The 17939-nt window shown below is 42.6% G+C and overlaps 1 long non-coding RNA gene across 10 annotated transcripts in view; it reads left to right on the top strand.

The window, feature by feature from the left end:
- Positions 1 to 17939, top strand: part of LOC132668748 (uncharacterized) — a 99579-nt gene that overhangs the window by 59713 nt on the left and 21927 nt on the right. For all 10 annotated transcript variants that reach the window (XR_013556410.2, XR_013556413.2, XR_013556412.2 and 7 more), the window contains one exon: positions 14932 to 15017. This is a non-coding gene — a long non-coding RNA (uncharacterized LOC132668748). The remainder of the gene's footprint in view (positions 1 to 14931; positions 15018 to 17939) is intronic.

Genomic DNA, 17939 nt, shown 5'->3' with positions numbered 1-17939 from the left:
GTGCTGCCTAAACATGAATTTTATAACGACCCATTTATCATGACTTGTCATGAGCTTCTCTACTGTACTTTCTTCCAGCTCACACACCTTTCCCTATTATGACGGTACAATCTTTCCCTTTCCTATTATTGTTTCCTTTTGTATTGACTCCTGGCTCTCCGAAGCGAGCACTCGAATACAGCAACATGCTAATGGGTGATTTGTGACTTCAAAAAGGCGAAGAAACGAAAACTCGATCGGTCATCCCCCCGCCCGCCCAGCGGTCATGTAATTGAGCACAAAGTTAGACTAAACTTTTCAAGACATTTCTTAATATGGGAGCTTTCGTTTTACCGGAGCATTCTGACACCGCAGATACGTTACAAATTTTAAATGAACCGCATCGCCTTCCTTTCATTCGTTTTGTTCCCATTTGTTTGTTTGTTTTGTTTTGTTTTATCCTGTGGAAAGCTTTTGATATCTTAAAAGTAGAATTCAAAATTAGAGGTATTTTCCAAAGATCTTGGAGCTATGACAAAAAGGTGTAAGATTGAAATGCTGGAAAGGTGTTTTAGTGCTTAGCATTTTACAGGGGTGGGAGCTGATTTCTCACTTAGACACGCTCTTGCGTTGTTGGGAGGAAGGTTGACGTGTTTTTCCGTGACAACTTCCCAGGACATACGCTTTGTTAATAGTAAAAGACAAAACAAAACATGAGAGCAATGTTCCTTGATAGAAACCGTGAGGTCTGTCTGAATATTCGGCAGGACGCGAAACTGCCATATGCAAAGGCTGGAGTCTTTGCCATTGGCCAAGAGGGTGTGTGAGCTGCCTCAAAGTTAAGGCCAACAGTTCATCAAGGTTATGGTTCCCGATTGGCAGAAGTGCCCTAATTGTAATACAGACCCAGCCAGTGGGATCTATGAGTCATCTATTTAGTGACCATAGAGAGAGTAGTACTAAAACGATTTCTCAGTTCAACCAGGTGAAGTTCAGGAAGGACACAGGAACACAGGGGAGGAGAATCTGGCGTTGTTTTGCACACCCAGGGGTTATGGTCATTCCTGTGTCCAATTTGTAAACAGTAAATTGCTGGCCAGATCTTTTTTTTTTTTTTAATTAATTTATTTATTTGAGAGCGAGAGAGAGAGCTCTAGCACGCGCACGCACACAAATGGGGGAGGGGCAGAGAGAAGGAGAGTCCGAATCCCCAACAGGTTCCATGCCATCAGTGCAGAGCCCGATGAGGGGCTCGAACTCAAGAACTGTGAGATCTGACCCGAGCTGAGATCAAGAGGTGGATGTTTAACCGACTGAGCCACCCAAGCGCCCCTAGCTGGCCAGATCTTTTTTGAGTGTGGCTGTCTCTCTTGTGCCCTGGATTCCACATTAACAGTCACGATACTTTTATGTAATAATATTTAAACAATAATATGTAAACTTCATGGTAAAATATTTTATTAAAAAAATTTTTTTAATGTTTTATTTATTTTTGAGACAGAGAGAGACAGAGTATGAACGGGGGAGGGTCAGAGAGAGAGGGAGACACAGAATCTGAAACAGGCTCCAGGCTCTGAGCCGTCAGCACAGAGCCCGACGCGGGGCTCGAATTCACGGACCGTGAGATCGTGACCTGAGCCGAAGCCAGACGCTTAACCGACTGAGCCACCCAGCCGCCCCTGGTAAAATATTTTAAATGTTGATGATCATGTGCATTTGCAGTTGTGGTTCCAGAGTTCTTTCATGAGATCCTCAGCTTTATTGGGGGCAGGGTTATTATTCCCGTTTTGAAGAGGTAAAAATCGAGGCTCAGTGCTTAAGTGACAAACTCAGGGTCACACAGAACACGAAGGTGCTGAGGCTCACCAAGGCTTTACCTTGCTAGTGCTTCTCTGACCCAAAGTCACCAGAGCAGAAATTGTTCCCAATGTGTCATCTCTTATGGGACCTGGCAGCAAGGGAGTGAGTTTGGGGAAGGAGCCGGTTGAAAAGATGGCCGCCATTTGCATTTGAGAGCTGGTTATTCTCAACGACTTACCAGAATCGAAGTTAGCACGCACATGTCAGTTAAAATTCCATCCATTTAAGCTGTATTATTTTTCATCATTAAAAAATGCAGATAGGAAACTTTCTTCAACCTAAAGACTTGGGCACCGTTCTGGCTGGTGTTCCTGTATTTTGAGTCCGTTGAGGACTCAGTATTTTCTGAAGAAAATATCTTTGTGTTTTCCCCTATGAATGAATTAAACGGGACTGTTAGACATAATTTGGTGGGGAAGGGCCTCAAATATTGGCAAATGATATTAAAGAACGTTGTGATTATGACTGAGCAGATTAAGACCATGTCTACATGGAGCAACATGCAAACATCTGGAGCTTTAAAAACATCTGGGTTTTTGACTCTTATTTATCTGGTGGTTGGCATCATGGACAGAAAGGGGGAAAAAGAATTTAATGCTATTACTGCTGAATTAGACACAATTTTTATATTCAGTTAATCTGCAAATATTAACTAATTATTCTATTTCACATAACATTTAATGAAGAAAATTTTTCCACCAGGCCAGTAAATACCGAGAGAAAGATGTAATTAGGTGATTTAAGAAAAAACTTAGCTTGAGGCATGTTTCAATCTTGGTCATAGTTTATCGACAGCAGTTTCCTTGGGCCAAAATCTTTTTAGGTCTTTGGACACTCTTTTTTTTTTTTTTTTTTTTTCTTTCAGGGAGTAGAGTCTCCATGTATTATGAGGATCTGTGAATTTACAATGTGTTTTGACAATAGTAAAGTTTTGTAAACACTTAATAACATATGAGATACATCTAGTAACAGACATTTTCTTTGCCAAGTGAATGATCTGGCCTGATAAAATCAGTGTAAACCCACTCTCCACCCGGCCTCCTGACATGCCCACAGCTGAACCCCCAAGAGGAATGGAATGAAAACAGGTCTTTGGGGGCAGCTGGATGGCTCAGTCAGTTAAGCGTCTGCCTCTTGATTTTGGCTCAGGTCATGATCTCACGGTTTGTGGAATCAAGTCTGGTCAGGCTCTGTCCTGGCAGCGTGGAGCCTGCGTGAGATTCTCTTTCTCTCCCTCTCTCTCTCTCTCTCTCTCTCTCTCTGCCCCACCCCCGCTTGTGCTCGCTCTCTCCCTCTCTCTCAAAATAAATAAATAAACTTAAACAAAAAACCAAACAACTAAAACAGGTCTTCAAAGACTTGACTGCAATGAAAAGCACCTTCTGTGACTGACCTTTTTGGTGATCTCATCTAAAAAAAGTTATGATTATTGAGCATTTCCTCTGTAGCTTATTCTCAATCCAATCAGTTCTAATGAAAATAATCTGCTTGCTTTTTATATTCTCAAGTTTTCGAAATGATTAGCACTTCCTTGAGATAGGCCATTAATTGGACACACAACCCAGATAAAAAGGCTGAAACCCGGGGAACATATAAAAAAACATAAGGCTGTTGCAATTTAAGTGCCTTCAAAAGATCTAATTTGATTTTTAAAAGCAATTCTGCAGATGTGAAAATTAAAGGCACGCAGAAACAAGATATGTTTTAATGAATGTGTAGGTAAGAAACATTTAGAGGTTTCAGTGGCCTTCCTCTGAATTTTTATTTTTTTTTTAATGTAGCGGTTAGGTTGGAAAGACTGAGCCTGCAACATGATAGAAACTGCTGAATTTTATGGGTTGCTGTTTCTTTTTTGAACTGCCCTGTTTTTCTTGCCCACCGTATTTCTGGAACAACTTGGTATTTCCGGGTGCAGATTTTCAATCCTAGTACCCATCAATCAGATTTCAAATTCTAATAAAGTGAAAGGGTCCCTCCATTTGGTTTGTCTTGGCTGCCCCCCCCCCCCCACCATGAGCAAATTGTATGCTGATTCCTATTAAAAAAAAAGGAAGAAGAAAGAGAAGTGGTGGCGGGGGTGAGGGGGAACCTTCTCGTGGCTCTAATGACATCTTCAGTCATTAATGAGTTAATAAAAATCTCAAAGTCATCTGGGGCTAGATAAGGAGGAAGAAAGAGAAGTATTGTACTATAATGACAGGCTCCCTGACTGCCCTCGGAGATGTCATGGGTCAGTCATGTTAAGAATGTGTGCGTCCAATCATCTGCTGATTTTTATCAGCAAGCCTTCCAGCAGGAACTGACAAGGGCCAGTTTGGGAGTCACAATGAATAAACAATGACTTTTTGGATTGTTGGGGGCTGTGTAATAGAGTGAGGGGTTTATAGGTACTAAAACATGGTGACATTAGCAATCAATATACCAATTACTGGACAAGTTATTGGATGAGGCATCCCCGGGTCCTCAGCCTTCCTGCGCTTTGAAGAGGCCTGGGGCAGGCCTCATCTCCTGGGAGCTTGTTGGAAATGCAGATTCTCAGGGCCCTCTCCAAGCTGACCAAAGCAGGAGCTCTGGGCGCGGGGCCTCGGAGGTCTGTGCTCCCAACACGGCCTCTGGGGGACCCTGAGGCACCTTACAGGTTTGGGAATCGAAGTACAACTTCGAGCCAAAGATCCTCACCAGGGCTTATGCTGTCCTCTGTCACCCCTGATGCACCACATGATGCCTTTGTTACTCAAACAAGTTAAGAGGCAGAAGTGTGCAAATAAATGATTTCCTTAAAAAATTAAATGAAGGTAAATCCCGGCTTATCTCTAGAATTACGTCACTCTCCTACGCTCGCACAGGTTTTCTTGAACGATCTTGATGCATGAGTGACTTTGATTCTAGAAACGGAAGAAGAAACATGGCTTTTGAAATCTATTATTTGCAATAGAGAGGAGGGGCGCCTGGCTGGCTCAGTCGGTTAAGCATCTGACTTCGGCTCAGGTCACGATCTCACGGTTCGTGAGTTCGAGCCCCGCGTTGGGCTCCGTGCTGACAGCTCGGAGCCTGGAGCCTGTTTCGGATTCTGTGTCTCCCTCTCTCTCTGTGCCCCTCCCCCGCTTGCACTCTGTCTCTCTCTCTCTCTCTCTCAAAAATGAATAAATGTTAGAAAAGTGTTTAAAAAAATAAAATAGAAAGGAGAAGTGACTTTGTGAATAATCCTCATAGGCCAAAAATAATCCGTAAGAAAAAAAAAAATCAATGTATGTGGAACATTCACTTACAAATGGAAATAATACTCATCTGGGCATTCAATGCCATTCTCTTATTTTTGAGAGAGAGAGAGAGAGAGAGAGAGCAGGGGAGGGGTAGAGAGAGAGAGAGAGAATCCCAGGCACCAATGGTGCCAAGCCCGACGTGGGACTCGAACCCACTAGCCGTGAGATCGTGACCTGGGCCGAAAGCAAGAGTTGGACACTTAACCGGCCGAACCACTCAGACACCCCTGGAGTATTTCTCTTATCTTGGCTGAGAATCTTACAGAAGGGGCAGCCCAGAGCTTGCTGAACTTTCAAAAGAGGTGGGCTAGTCAGCCAGACAGGCAGTAGGTTTAAATATCTTACCCTGAGTATGTTTACAGAACGGTTCCGACGCTCGAAACATTAATACAAAAAGAAGTCCGGGTCAAGCGAAAAACTCTAGGTTAAACTGAGTCAAGCCGGATGGTTTGCAGCAGAGGCCTCTAACATGTTACCACGCACTGTAAGTCTCCAGGACAGCGTTGCCCAATGGATTTGATCGACAAAACCCTTTTGCGAAGGATAATCTTAGAGAATTAGCGTTTCAAGGAGTAAACTTTAGGAAGCATGGATTCAAATGTTTTAAGATGGCAAACACCTGTGGGCACAAGGTAGTTATTCTCTGTGTTGTACAATAATGGACCGCTTTCTTTGTTATGATTTATTAAACCCTCTGTGTCTGACATCAACATTAATTACGTGGTGGCTTAAAGCCAACGAGAAAGTTCACGTAACCATCACCAAAGAGTTAAATAAGTTGTCCAGCTGTTGATGGTCAGGTTAAATTATCCCTGAATTTTTGGCATATCTCCCAGAACAGGTACTAATTTAAAAAGAGAGAGAGAGAGACAGAGAGACAGAGAGAGAGAGAAAAAAAAATCTGGATTTTACTGGTGAGATTCCATTGTGTTTTCACAAATGAGAGGTAATTCCATGGCTACTCCCCGTATGTACCCCAGAAACTCCACACGAAAGGAGATGTGAACCTCGCCTGATCCTGGCGAGCCCTTCTGTTCCCCTTGGACAGTATTGCCCTGATAGTTTCCACCTCCCTGGGTTCCAGATGGCTGTGGCTATGGGTCCACCTTGGTTTCCACACTGGCTCTTCCTGAAGGTGATAGGTGGTTGGGGAAAGGGCACTAACGGAGGTCAGCCCAGTGGAGATCTTAAGCACATCCTTGGTTGTAAACCTTCCTCTCTTGAAGTTCTTACAGAGCTGCCTGTTCATGCCAAATGTTAATTCTTGCTGGGGACGTAATGTCTAATAAATGTTATGAAAGAATATCATTTTTCCCGTAGAAGTGAAGGTGCTTTGAAGGGCAGGTTAAGAATGGGATTCGTTTCCCAAGTAACATCCGCGGGTCACGTGCTGGCCTATAAATTACTTCTTTGCTAACCCGCCCCCCCCCCTCCCCCCGCCTCGATTGTTATACCAGCCTTGGAAGCAATTCTCACATGGAAGGAAGAATGGGACTTAACCGGCATTTGCGAGATGTCAAAGATGAAAAGTAAACAAACAAAAACCCTAAACATAAGACAACCCCACCCCCCGTGCTAATATTTGTCATCTTTTTTCAACACGGTCCCGCAAGTCCGCGCAAGACTCAGAACTCATTAGGAGATGTCTCTGAATGAAAAATAATGGGGCAAATTCAGCTTTGGGAGGTCTCAAAGCCCTTATTTTCATCTCCTTTGTAAATATATCCCTGTTGACACCACATGTGTTTCCCAGCTTTGGAGACGCAAGGCCTTTGCTGGAGAGGATTCACTCCACACCCTCGCAGGAAAGAGCAGGGGTTCAGCGTAGTTAACTGAGGTTTACCCACCAACTTGTCTGGTTCGTTACGGAGTGGAATATTTCTCCCCTTTCTATTCTTTGAAATGGTTTGAATTAAAATAGCTTACTCAAGGTCACTGGAGGCATATGGTCCTGCTCAAAACTTTAAACAAAACATTAGTTTTTACAACCTTTTGTAATTTGGTATTGTATACAACATGGTTATATGCAGAGATTCTGTAATCTTTTCAGCGGTGACAGAAATATGAGAAGCAAATTTATAAGCCATTTAGTGAAGCATTTAATCAATTTCATGCATAGGAAATAACTCCGATTGCTTTGCTTTATCAATCTTTCTCTCCGGGAGAACTGCAGTCAACGCGATCTCCAGACACTGGCTGGGGGGTGGAGGGGGTGGGCTTGGGGGGGTGGGCAGAGAGCAGGGATGGGGTGGGGAGGGGTGGGGAGTGTGCACAAACCTTTCGACTCACTTGAGATATCAGGGACTTCTGAAGTCTGACTAACAGGGCTGCCACAGCATCTCTGAACCTTCTGGAGGCTGTTAATGTATTTCAGAAAGAAAGTACGGGGTCTAATGTTTACAAGAAGTTTTTCGAGGACTTTTACTGCAGAGTTACTCATTAAACACCCTTTCTCAGAGTGACTCTCATGTGCCCGGGGTGGCAGACTGTGTCCAGCTTTAGGCTCAAAGAAATGTCCGGTGGTTATTACTTCCAAACACATGAAAACTAAAACAACTTACACTAAAGCTTACTTCTGAATCAAGGAGTCAAAGTTATGCCTCAAATAACGGAAAAACCCATCACTGTGGTCTCTTACAAGCAGAGATAGCTTAGCATTTTCCAGATTATTTGAATGGTCTTTTAGGGTTCATGGTGGGATTCTCTTCTGAATTGCTTAAAAGATTAATCCAGCTCTTGGCTACATGGTGGGTTAATGTTTTCTTTTCTGTCATGTGCTTGAATCCCTCTTAGAACACTTTACCCCAAACACCATCAGGTTCTGAAGCGAAAAAAAAATCCTGAGGGAGCAGACGACTGTTTTGCAGGAATCACTATCTGCTAAACCATATTAAAGTTGTATCAGCTCTACTTGTCCTCAAAGATTGGAAGTCATATAAAGGTACTGTAGACATAGTTTCTAATTTAGAAAATAATTTGCTTCCACTTATTTCTGAACCTAGAGAAATATTCCAGTGAATAAATTCCCATCGAGATTATTTAGTTCTGATTTTAAATCAGCTCTGTTCATGGATCTCATTTCCGGGAAGACAGGTGTTTCACATCCCCTTTTAAATGTGACATACACAGGGATGTCTCTGCATTGGCAATTCAGTGGCGTGCCATTGGTATTTATTTTGCCGTGTTATTTAAGCTGTGGGGACCGCACGATTACATTGACCAGAGTTGCCTTGGGAATCCTGGATGAAATTGGTAGCTCTAAAGGAGATTGGCCAGTGGAGGTTTGCATGTCTATTGTCTATCTATCTATCTATCTATCTATCTATCATCTATCTATCTACCTATCTATCATCTATCACCTATCTATATCTATCTATCTATCTATCTATCTATCTATCTATCTATCATCTATCTACCTATCTATTATCTATCTATTATCTATCTACCTATTATCTATCACTTATCTATATCTATCTATCTATCTATCTATCTATCTATCTATCTACCTATCTATCATCTATCACTTATCTATTTCTATCTCTATATCTATCTATCTATCTATCTATCTATCATCTATCTACCTATCTATTATCTATCTATCTATTATCTATCTACCTATTATCTATCACTTATCTATATCTATCTATCTATCTATCTATCTACCTATCTATCATCTATCACTTATCTATTTCTATCTCTATATCTATCTATCTATCTATCTATCTATCTATCATCTATCTATCTACCTATCATCTATCACTTATCTATATCTATCTATCTATCTATCATCTATCTATCTATCTATCTATCATCTATCTATCTATCTATCTATCTATCTATCTATCTATCTTTCCATTGCTAGTCAACCCTTAACTCTTGGATTAAACCAGTGCTTCACTGACTTTATTTTTTTTTAATTTTTAAAAATTTATTTATTTTGAGAGAGAGAGAGGGGGACAGGATGGGCAGAGAGAGAGGGAGAGAGAGATAATCCCAAGCAGGCTCCGCACTGTCAGCACAGAGCCCGATGTGGGGCTCTATCCCACAAACCGCGTGATCATGACCTGAGCTGAAATCTAGCGTTGGACACTTCATCGACTGAGCCCCCCAGGTGTCCCCTCCTTCACTTCAGAAAGGAAAAAAAAAGGCATCATTTTAGAGGAAAGATATCTTTGGCATAAGAGCAGATATTTGGTGGGGGAAAAAAAGCGCAATTCCTCTGGGCTAAGGTATTTAACATTTTTAAACGAATTTTGAAGCTCAGAGCAATTACTATACACTTACTGTCCTTGTAAATACTAGAGTTTAGAGCATAAGGCTAACGCTCTCCCTGCCACTACCTGCAACCTGAGTCGTTTTCTCCAGCTTTCTTGATGTGACCTATGTTAGCAAAGGCTTGCTTTTGTCTTTCCAGCCAGAGAAGCCCTAAAGAGTGTATCATAATCGGCAACGTCTCATTGTGCACTGGCTATTTTCACTCATCAGTGTCTGGGAGGTTTGGGCGTTGTGAGGAGAAAGAGATATACACCATTCTTTCCAAGTGCTTCAGGAATTTTCCAGGGTACGATATACCAATGCCCATCAACGCTCATTGAGTTATTCCCATACGCTGTACACATATCCTTCTACTGTGTTACACTGAATATGCTTGGACATACTTCCTTATGTACTCAAGTATTTCCCATATGCTTCCATGCGTAACACTCCTAATGCTCATATGCTGTCAGTATTTTCTGAGCATGGGCACCTAACGTGGAATTGCTGGGGATGTATATTTTATTTTCCTACTGCCAAACTACCTAGCAATTCTAAATGAAAGTCCTCCTAGAATCTCCGATTCCACTCAATTCTACTCAAGCCTACATGCCACTTGGTCACTCTCGTTCTTTGTTTAAAAATGTTGCCTTTGGGGCGCCTGGGTGGCTCCGTCGGTTAAGCATCCGACTTCGGCTCAGGTCACGATCTCGCGGTCCGTGGGTTCGAGCCCCGTGTCGGGCTCTGGGCTGATGGCTCAGAGCCTGAAGCCTGCTTCCGATTCTGTGTCTCCCTCTCTCTCTGCCCCTCCCCCGTTCATGCTCTGTCTCTCTCTGTCTCAAAAATAAATAAAACGTTAAAAAAAAATTAAAAAAAATGTTGCCTTTGCTTCTTCAAGAAGATGGAGACCATCTAAAGAGCTTTCTCACCGAGTTGTCCTCGTGCCAGGGCAAGTTGGGCGGGGCAGCCCAGTCACCTGCCAGATGTCTAGAAATTGGGCTTTTCAGGCCCACTGAGGTGGCCGGCTAGTCAGGGATTGTGCAGCATGGGTCACAGCACCAGACCAAACTGAACCCACTATGAATCCTTTTCAAATGGGTTCGGAAAGTCAATCACTACGTGTTTCTATTTCAACCATGACATTGATGCCCAAATCAAACAATTGTTTCGGATAATTCATACTTAAGGCCTGCAGGTGTTTAGCGTTTGAGGAGACAGCCTTGCGACAAAGGTGGTGTTTGCTCAGGACTTACGGCCTGGGAGGGACATTGTTCTGGAACAAGCTGCCAAGAACAACTTTCCTTGTCCCCTTCACTCAGTGAATTTCTGTTCCTCTCTGCAGTACCTCATGCCCATGTTCTCCTCTCCATCTTCATTGCTGCCTCTTCAGACCCTCCCCATCCCCACCAGCTCTTTATTTATTTTATTTTATTTTTTTTTAATTTTTTTAACGTTTTATTTTATTTTTGAGACAGAGAGAGACAGAGCATGAACGGGGGAGGAGCAGAGAGAGAGGGAAACACAGAATCTGAAACAGGCTCCAGGCTCTGAGCTGTCAGCACAGAGCCCGACTCGGGGCTCGAACTCACAGACCGTGAGATCATGACCTGAGCTGAAGTCGGAAGCTTAACCGACCAAGCCACCCAGGCGCCCCCCACCAGCTCTTTAAACAATATGGTAGGTCTGTATTTACCCCAGCACACCCTCCTTTTTTCCATGCATTGCATCCGTTAAATCCATGAAACACAAATCTAGTTCAGATTAGTTCTTGTTTACAATATTTTCTTTTCTTTATATATTTTTTAATGTTTATTTATTTTTGAGGTGGGGAGGGGCAGAGAGAGAGGGAGGCACAGAATCCGAAGCAGGCTCCAGGCTCTGAGCCGTCAGCACAGAGCCCGATGCAGGGCTCGAACTCAGGAAAGCCGAGATCGTGACCTAGGCTGAAGTCGGGCGATTAGCTGACTGAGCCACCCAGGCACCTTTACAATATTTGCTTATTATTCAGACTCCTTATTCTACTGCTCAAGGTCCTCCATGATTTGTCCCCAGATCAGTCTTTTAAAACGCATTTTCTCCTCCTTTCTCTATCTTCAGCTTAGCAAAACAGAATGATCATGATTCCTTCAACCTTGCTCCCTTCCTGCTCTTCCCCTGACCTGGGATGCCATTCCCTGAACTCCAGAGGAGACCTTGTCCTCAAAGTGGGTGACTCGATGTGGCTTGTGCCATCTTCCCCATGTCCCACCAAAACCAGTGTCACCATTGTCTGGGGGGACAGCCACAGGTATTAGCACAAGGAAGGGAAAACAGAAATTGGATGTTGGGTTAGTACTACGTAAAATGGCTGGACTGAGTATAATCTCAACAAAGGTTAAGCAGATTCTACGTGATGGATGGCAATGTGTTTTCTCTCTCTCTCTCTTTTTTTTTTTTAAGTTCATTTACTTTGAGAGAGAGGGCAGAGCCCAACGCGGGGCTCCAGACCACGAACTGTGAGATCGTGACCTGAGCCGAAATTAAGAGTCGGACGGTCAACTGACTGAGCCACCCGGGTGCCCCTATGTGTTTTCAATTCTACAGCCTACAGCAGAAAGTGAGAATGTAATGAAATTACAGCTGAATGAAAATGTTAGGCTACAGCGTTTCTATTCAGTGCTACCTTAGTGCAAGCATCTAACCAGGAAATGGCCTCCTATGTACCGCAGAGGAGCTTACCCAATGGATATGAATAACATGTTTAGTCTATATTATGTATAGTAATTCACGGACGAAAACGATACTTTGGGGTCGCTTAGTAGAACGTATACTTTTGGTTGATTTTTAAGATAAAGAGCATTGATTTTATATCATTTTCTTCATACTTTTCTTCCTGTTCCCCCCCATCTAACTAATGGTATATATACTTAGGAGTAGCCTAATGGAAGTTAGCCACGTAAATCCTGGCCACGGACCAACTTTTCTTTTCTTTAAAGATAATTGGCAATCATTGGGATTGGGTCTCTAAAAACTAGCTGTTGCAACTTATTTCTAATGATGAAAAATTAGAAGCCAACTGTATGTCCAAGAGGAGTAGACTGGTGACATACACATAGCAGATCAACACTGAAATCGCTGTGAAGGCCGTAACAATATTGAAAACTCTTTTTGACATACCCTTAAGGACAGTGAAATGGCAAACCCATATGGGAACCTAACTCTAGATGCAGATCGCCCATGAACTTGCCAGCGTGGTAGAATTGCAAGTAATTTTATTTCTTTAACAATTTATTTCCTAGAATGAAATATTGAGTGGATATCAAAATCCAAGCATTGCACCAGCTGTATTGTGGGGCCCCCCTGGGCTGGAGGGAGAGGATTCCTTCCTCTGTTATCCCAGAATGGCGGCAGCGGGAGGGCTTTCTCCTAAGTAGGGCAGAGGACGCGTTGCCCTTACAAACAAGGAGAAACTGTACCAATTCTCCTTAAGGAGACTGGTTTAAACAAACACTTGTAAGAGGAACCTGATGCTTCAGCACAGGGGTAGGATTCGTCATATCTTCCCCAGCTACTATAAACACACCCTTGTCTCCTGATCTTGATGGATTGATTATCTTGTGGGGTGGGGGGGCAAAGAAAACTAGCAGATGGGATTGCCAGAGTGCCTGACTAGTCTTCAAGGAACTGTAGAAAATGGGAGATTTACTGGAAATTGAGAGATCTGCAAGTGGTGATTTACTTTCCAAAATATTTCACAGGTGACTTTGGGAAATGCTTGAAACACTCGATAGCCCGTGAATTAGATGCGGAGTTTCAACAGGATTTAGGAGAAAATCTTAATTGGATGTTTGGTAATTTTTTTATCAGAGGGTGAAGGAGATTTAGAACGTCAGGCTGGGAAGGGAGTTGGGGATAGAAGCAGAGATCATGTGGGTCCCACATGGGTTCACTGAGAACACTCTATGTCAAGCTGACTTATTTTTTCTGATAAGGTGAAAACATAGCAGGCGAGGGATGTTATAGACCAGTACTCTTCAAACTGTGATGTGTAGGGGCACCTGGGTGGCTCAGTTAGTTAAGCGTCTGACTTCGGCTCAGGTCATGACCTCGAAGTTCATGAGTTCGAGCCTCGCATCGGGCTGTGTTGACAACAGACAGCCCGCTTTGGATTTTCTGTCTCCCTCCCCTTCTGTCTCTCTCTCTCTCTCTCTTAAAATAAATAAATCGACTTAAAAAAAACCTGTAATGTGTGGAGGAAGTCGCTTAAGGATTTTGGTAAGATGCATCTTCTGAATCAGAGTGCCCAAGATTTCTCATTCCTAAAAGGCTGCTGGCCCAGAGACCATACTCTGAGTAGCAAGGCTCTAGACCCGTGGGCCCCAAATATGGCTTGTTAAAAACCAGATTCCTATGCTGTAGGGTCCAAAGGTGCTAATTCATTAAGCACGAGACTGCAGTTTTTCAATTATGATGTTCTCTCCTAAGAAACAACAGCTTTCGACACTGCCTAGCAAGTTACAATATCGTTACAGTTTTGATTACAGCCACTTAGGTATATTTCTAACTGGTTAGACTATTACTCAGTCTTTGATGAAATGAATTACGTCTACCTCTGTACAACTTCTTTATCTTGTACGTACTTTTATTACCGCATAATTCATCTTTCAGTTTTGAGCGATTCAGCTTCTCCTATACATGCCCTCCTTCTTGCCGACCCTTAATGGACTTTGTATGCCGTTACTTCTCTCTGAACCGAGTCGGGCATTGACTTGTGCTGTGTCCCTGAGCTTCAGGGGCTCATGTGGCCAATGGCCATGATAATACTTTCTCTATCTACTTTGACGAGGACCAAATCAGAAGAAGCCCGAAAGAGTATCCAGAGCTTGATGTTACAAATCAGGAATCTTGGGTTGTAGGCTGTTCTCTGTCAGATCTGATGTGACCTCAGGCACAAGTGACTTTGTGTCACCAATAGCGAGAAGGTTGTAGAAAGTATGAAGTGCTAAAAAACTGTGTTTTTTTTTTTTTAGTATTCATGGTCGGAAAATATATTTTTTTAATTGGCAAAATTAACACGCCAAATTAATTGAGCAGCATTTAATTAATATCATTAATATTTCCGTGACTTCTCTCCATTGGCTGTGTTTTTTGGTGAATGCCTACAAGAGGAATCCAATAGATAAGCATCGTTTTCACCTGACACATAGGCTAGATTTCCCCCTATGCAAGATTCTAGCTGGGGACCATATTTTTTGGCCCAAGTTGCCACCATGGTATGTAGAGATCGCTCTCTTTCATGTTGCGTAAGCCCATTGTGACAGCACAGTGCCAATGGCACCCTCCATTTGTGTTTGACCTAGAGTTCCCGTTTTCAATCCCTCTTTGGCTTTGGCCAGAAAAAGAAGTCAATGATTATGTGTCAACTTCGCTGCCTCTAGGGCCACCTTCTCCCACTGGTCTGTGAAATCAGCATTCCTGTGATGGTATCTCATTTATAACATTCTTTGCCTAAACATCAGTGGATTTCAGAGAGAAGAAACACAGACAACTAATTTTTTAAATTAAAAAAAAAAGTTTCTTTTTTTTTTTTTTTTAGGGTGAGTCTCTCTAGCTGAAGACATCTACTGAAGAGAGTCCAGCTAATTACATGCAAGGATTAACTTCTCAAGGACCCAGAAAAAGGTCAGTTGGAAATGGTAAAGGCCTGAAAGATAGGATGGGTTAAGAAGATGGGCTCCAATGGCCTGGGCTCTTATTCTAACTTTCTTGCTGGGTGATGGTACATAAGTTAGCCTACCTCTCTGGGCCTTCTTGCTGGGTGATGTTAGGTGAGTTAGCTTGCCTCTCTGGGCTTCTGCTTTCTTCTCTGTACAGTGAGGATTAAAGGAGGCAATCGATTCTATTAGAATCTATACTGATAGGAGCAGAAATATTTGTTTGGTTCCCCAGTGTCCTCCAAGTGCCCAGAGAGGTTCTCTGCACATAGTAGGTGTTGGATGTTTACTGAATGACTAGCTTCCTTCCAGAGTGACAGAAAATACGTAAGCCTTTTTCTGAGTTCCCTTCTCAACTTTCTTCACATTCTCTCAAAGTGATGCTTCGTCGGAATATTCTTATTGTTCTCTAGCAGTCAAATGGCCCCAGTATTTTGTTTACCGTGCCGGACCAACACTAGTGGCATAGTTAAAAGTCTAAACATTCCGTGGAGTTTCACATCCTCCAAAATGTTTATTGATTCAAAGAAAGTAGATGCAAATATTTGAAGCTTCAACCAAGTTTAGGCTTCTTTTTTTTTTTATTTTACTGTTTACAAAACAAGGTATTTTATGGATGTAATTTATACATCGAATAGAAGAGGGCTATTCCCAATATTATCTTTATCTTCTAGACATAAATAACAAACAACTCCAGTAATCAAAATTTACTACAATTGTAATAGATTTTGGCAGAGTTTATGGATTGCATACCCTGCTAACATAACGCCGACTTCCAAAGATAGAGGCCAGGATTTTTAGTTTGGCTTTGTTAAGTGGAAAAAAAAAATCTACTACTGTATTTGTAGCTTTTACTACATTCAAGAGATTAATTTTCATAAATAAAATAGTTTATACCGGCTTCTAATCAGAAAGTTGAAATTATCTGAGGCAATGGAACCACTAAAAACTTGTATACTATGAAAATATTTCAATAATTAATGCATGCTCCATCTAGAGTAATTGACAGGAGGTCATAAACGTAATGGGCCATCTGTGTTTGATTTGTACGTGAAAATGCTTAAAGGGATAGGCAGGTAATTCAAGCTTCTCTGGCAAGGAAGATTTGTTCCAACTCCTCCAAGAAACAGAGCCATTTACTAGGGGGATTTGCTTTCTTCTTTCTTAAAGTCTTTTCCAGATTTCTGCTGGAGCTACGCACTTCTCCTTGCTACTTATTCTCATGCAAGAATCTCCTTTAGAGTTAGTATATGTGGATCACAGCCATCCTCAACAATTCTCCTTGGTTGTCCTGGCCTTTTCAATAGGAACTTGAAAGCCCTATGTCTGATTAAAAAAAAAAAAATACCAGAGGCTCACTCCAATGCTGTGACTTTACCACTGATTTCGCTCAATCTGACCACTTCCAAAATTTATTTCGCAATTTGTCCTCTTCCGTCAGTTAAAAACCACCTTGCTTATATTTGTAAACAAAGAGGAATAGGGCCGCTAGGAACCTTAGCAGCATTTTTGTAATTCAGTCCTTTGGGAGTGGACCAGAATCACAATATTTCAAGGTTTAAAATGGTCTTGGTGAACATCAAAGGAGGTTCTAGAATTCTCTACGCAAGGACACCAAAGAGCGTTGAATAATTGCCTACAAGGCTGTCCTGAGATCCAGACCCACAAGTTCATCCAAGAGCACCTATTCAGCTGGCATTTACTGAGCATTTGTCATCTGCCACGTGTTGTGCTAAGTAAGCAATGATTATGCTGAAAGCCACGTTGTTTGATGGGTTGAACTAAACCAACAAGGTCCCTGCCTCATGGATCTTACATTCTAGTAAGTGCAACTTTTTCCCTAGACATCTTATAGACACCACGAACGCCATGCTAGAAACCTAAATGTGCCATCTCCCCTAATTACCTCCCTTCTAAAAATCTGTTTCTCCTCCCGTATGCCCCAGTTTGGGAAAATGTGCCACCCAGTTGTTCCAGGCAAAAACCCAGGATGATCCTAGGCTCTTCTCTTCATCTTTCCTCTTCACCAGAGCAACCCACAAGCTCTGTCCGTGCTAACGACCTACCACTGTTTGACTCTGCTTCCTTTTTTCCATCCCTAATGGTAACACCCTTAATTAGGTTCTTTAAAATATTTAAAAAAAAAATATTTATTTACTTTGAGACAGAGAGAAAACAAGCAGGGGAGGGGCAGAGAGAGAGGGAGGTGAGGATCCCAAGCAGTCTCCGTGCTGTCAGTGTAGAGCCTGATGCAGGGCTGGAACTCAACGGGCCGGGCCAAGAGATCATGAACTGGGCTGGTATCGAGTCGGACGCTTAACTGACAGAGCCACCCAGGCACCCCACCCCATCTTCATTCATACGTATACATATGTATGTATATATTTGTCTGGAATATTGCACCAGCCTCCAGTAATGCTTTCTTACCAATCCAGTTTTCATACTGTTGCCAGAATGGTATCGTTAACATAAAATGCTAACATCATTCTGGCATTTCCTTGTAAAAGGTCCTTCCTGGGATGCCTGGGTGGCTCAGTCAGTAAAGCGCCGACTTTGGCTCAGGGAATGATCTTGCAGTTCGTGAGTTCGAGCCCCATGACGTGCTTTGTGCCTAAAGCTCAGAGCCTGGAGCCTGCTTCGGATTCTGTGACTCCTTCTCTCTCTGCCCCTCCCCTACTCTCTCTCTCTCTCTCTCTCTCTTTCAAAGATAAATAACCTTTAAAAAAAGTTTATCCTAAAAGGCCCTTGCTGCAAGAGTACTACAATTGCCTTGGAGACAAAACCCAAACTTTTTAACATGGCCAAAGGACGACTCTTGCAAATGTGGGCTGGGCCAGATTCTCCAGGGCCACCTCTTGCCACATATCCTGCTCTGTAGTCACATGGAAGC

Source organism: Panthera onca, chromosome B3, assembly GCF_046562875.1.
Source record: "Panthera onca isolate mPanOnc1 chromosome B3, mPanOnc1 haplotype 2, whole genome shotgun sequence".
In the NCBI taxonomy this organism is placed as follows: Eukaryota; Metazoa; Chordata; class Mammalia; order Carnivora; family Felidae; genus Panthera; species Panthera onca.
This window is presented reverse-complemented; position numbering and strand designations above follow the sequence as displayed.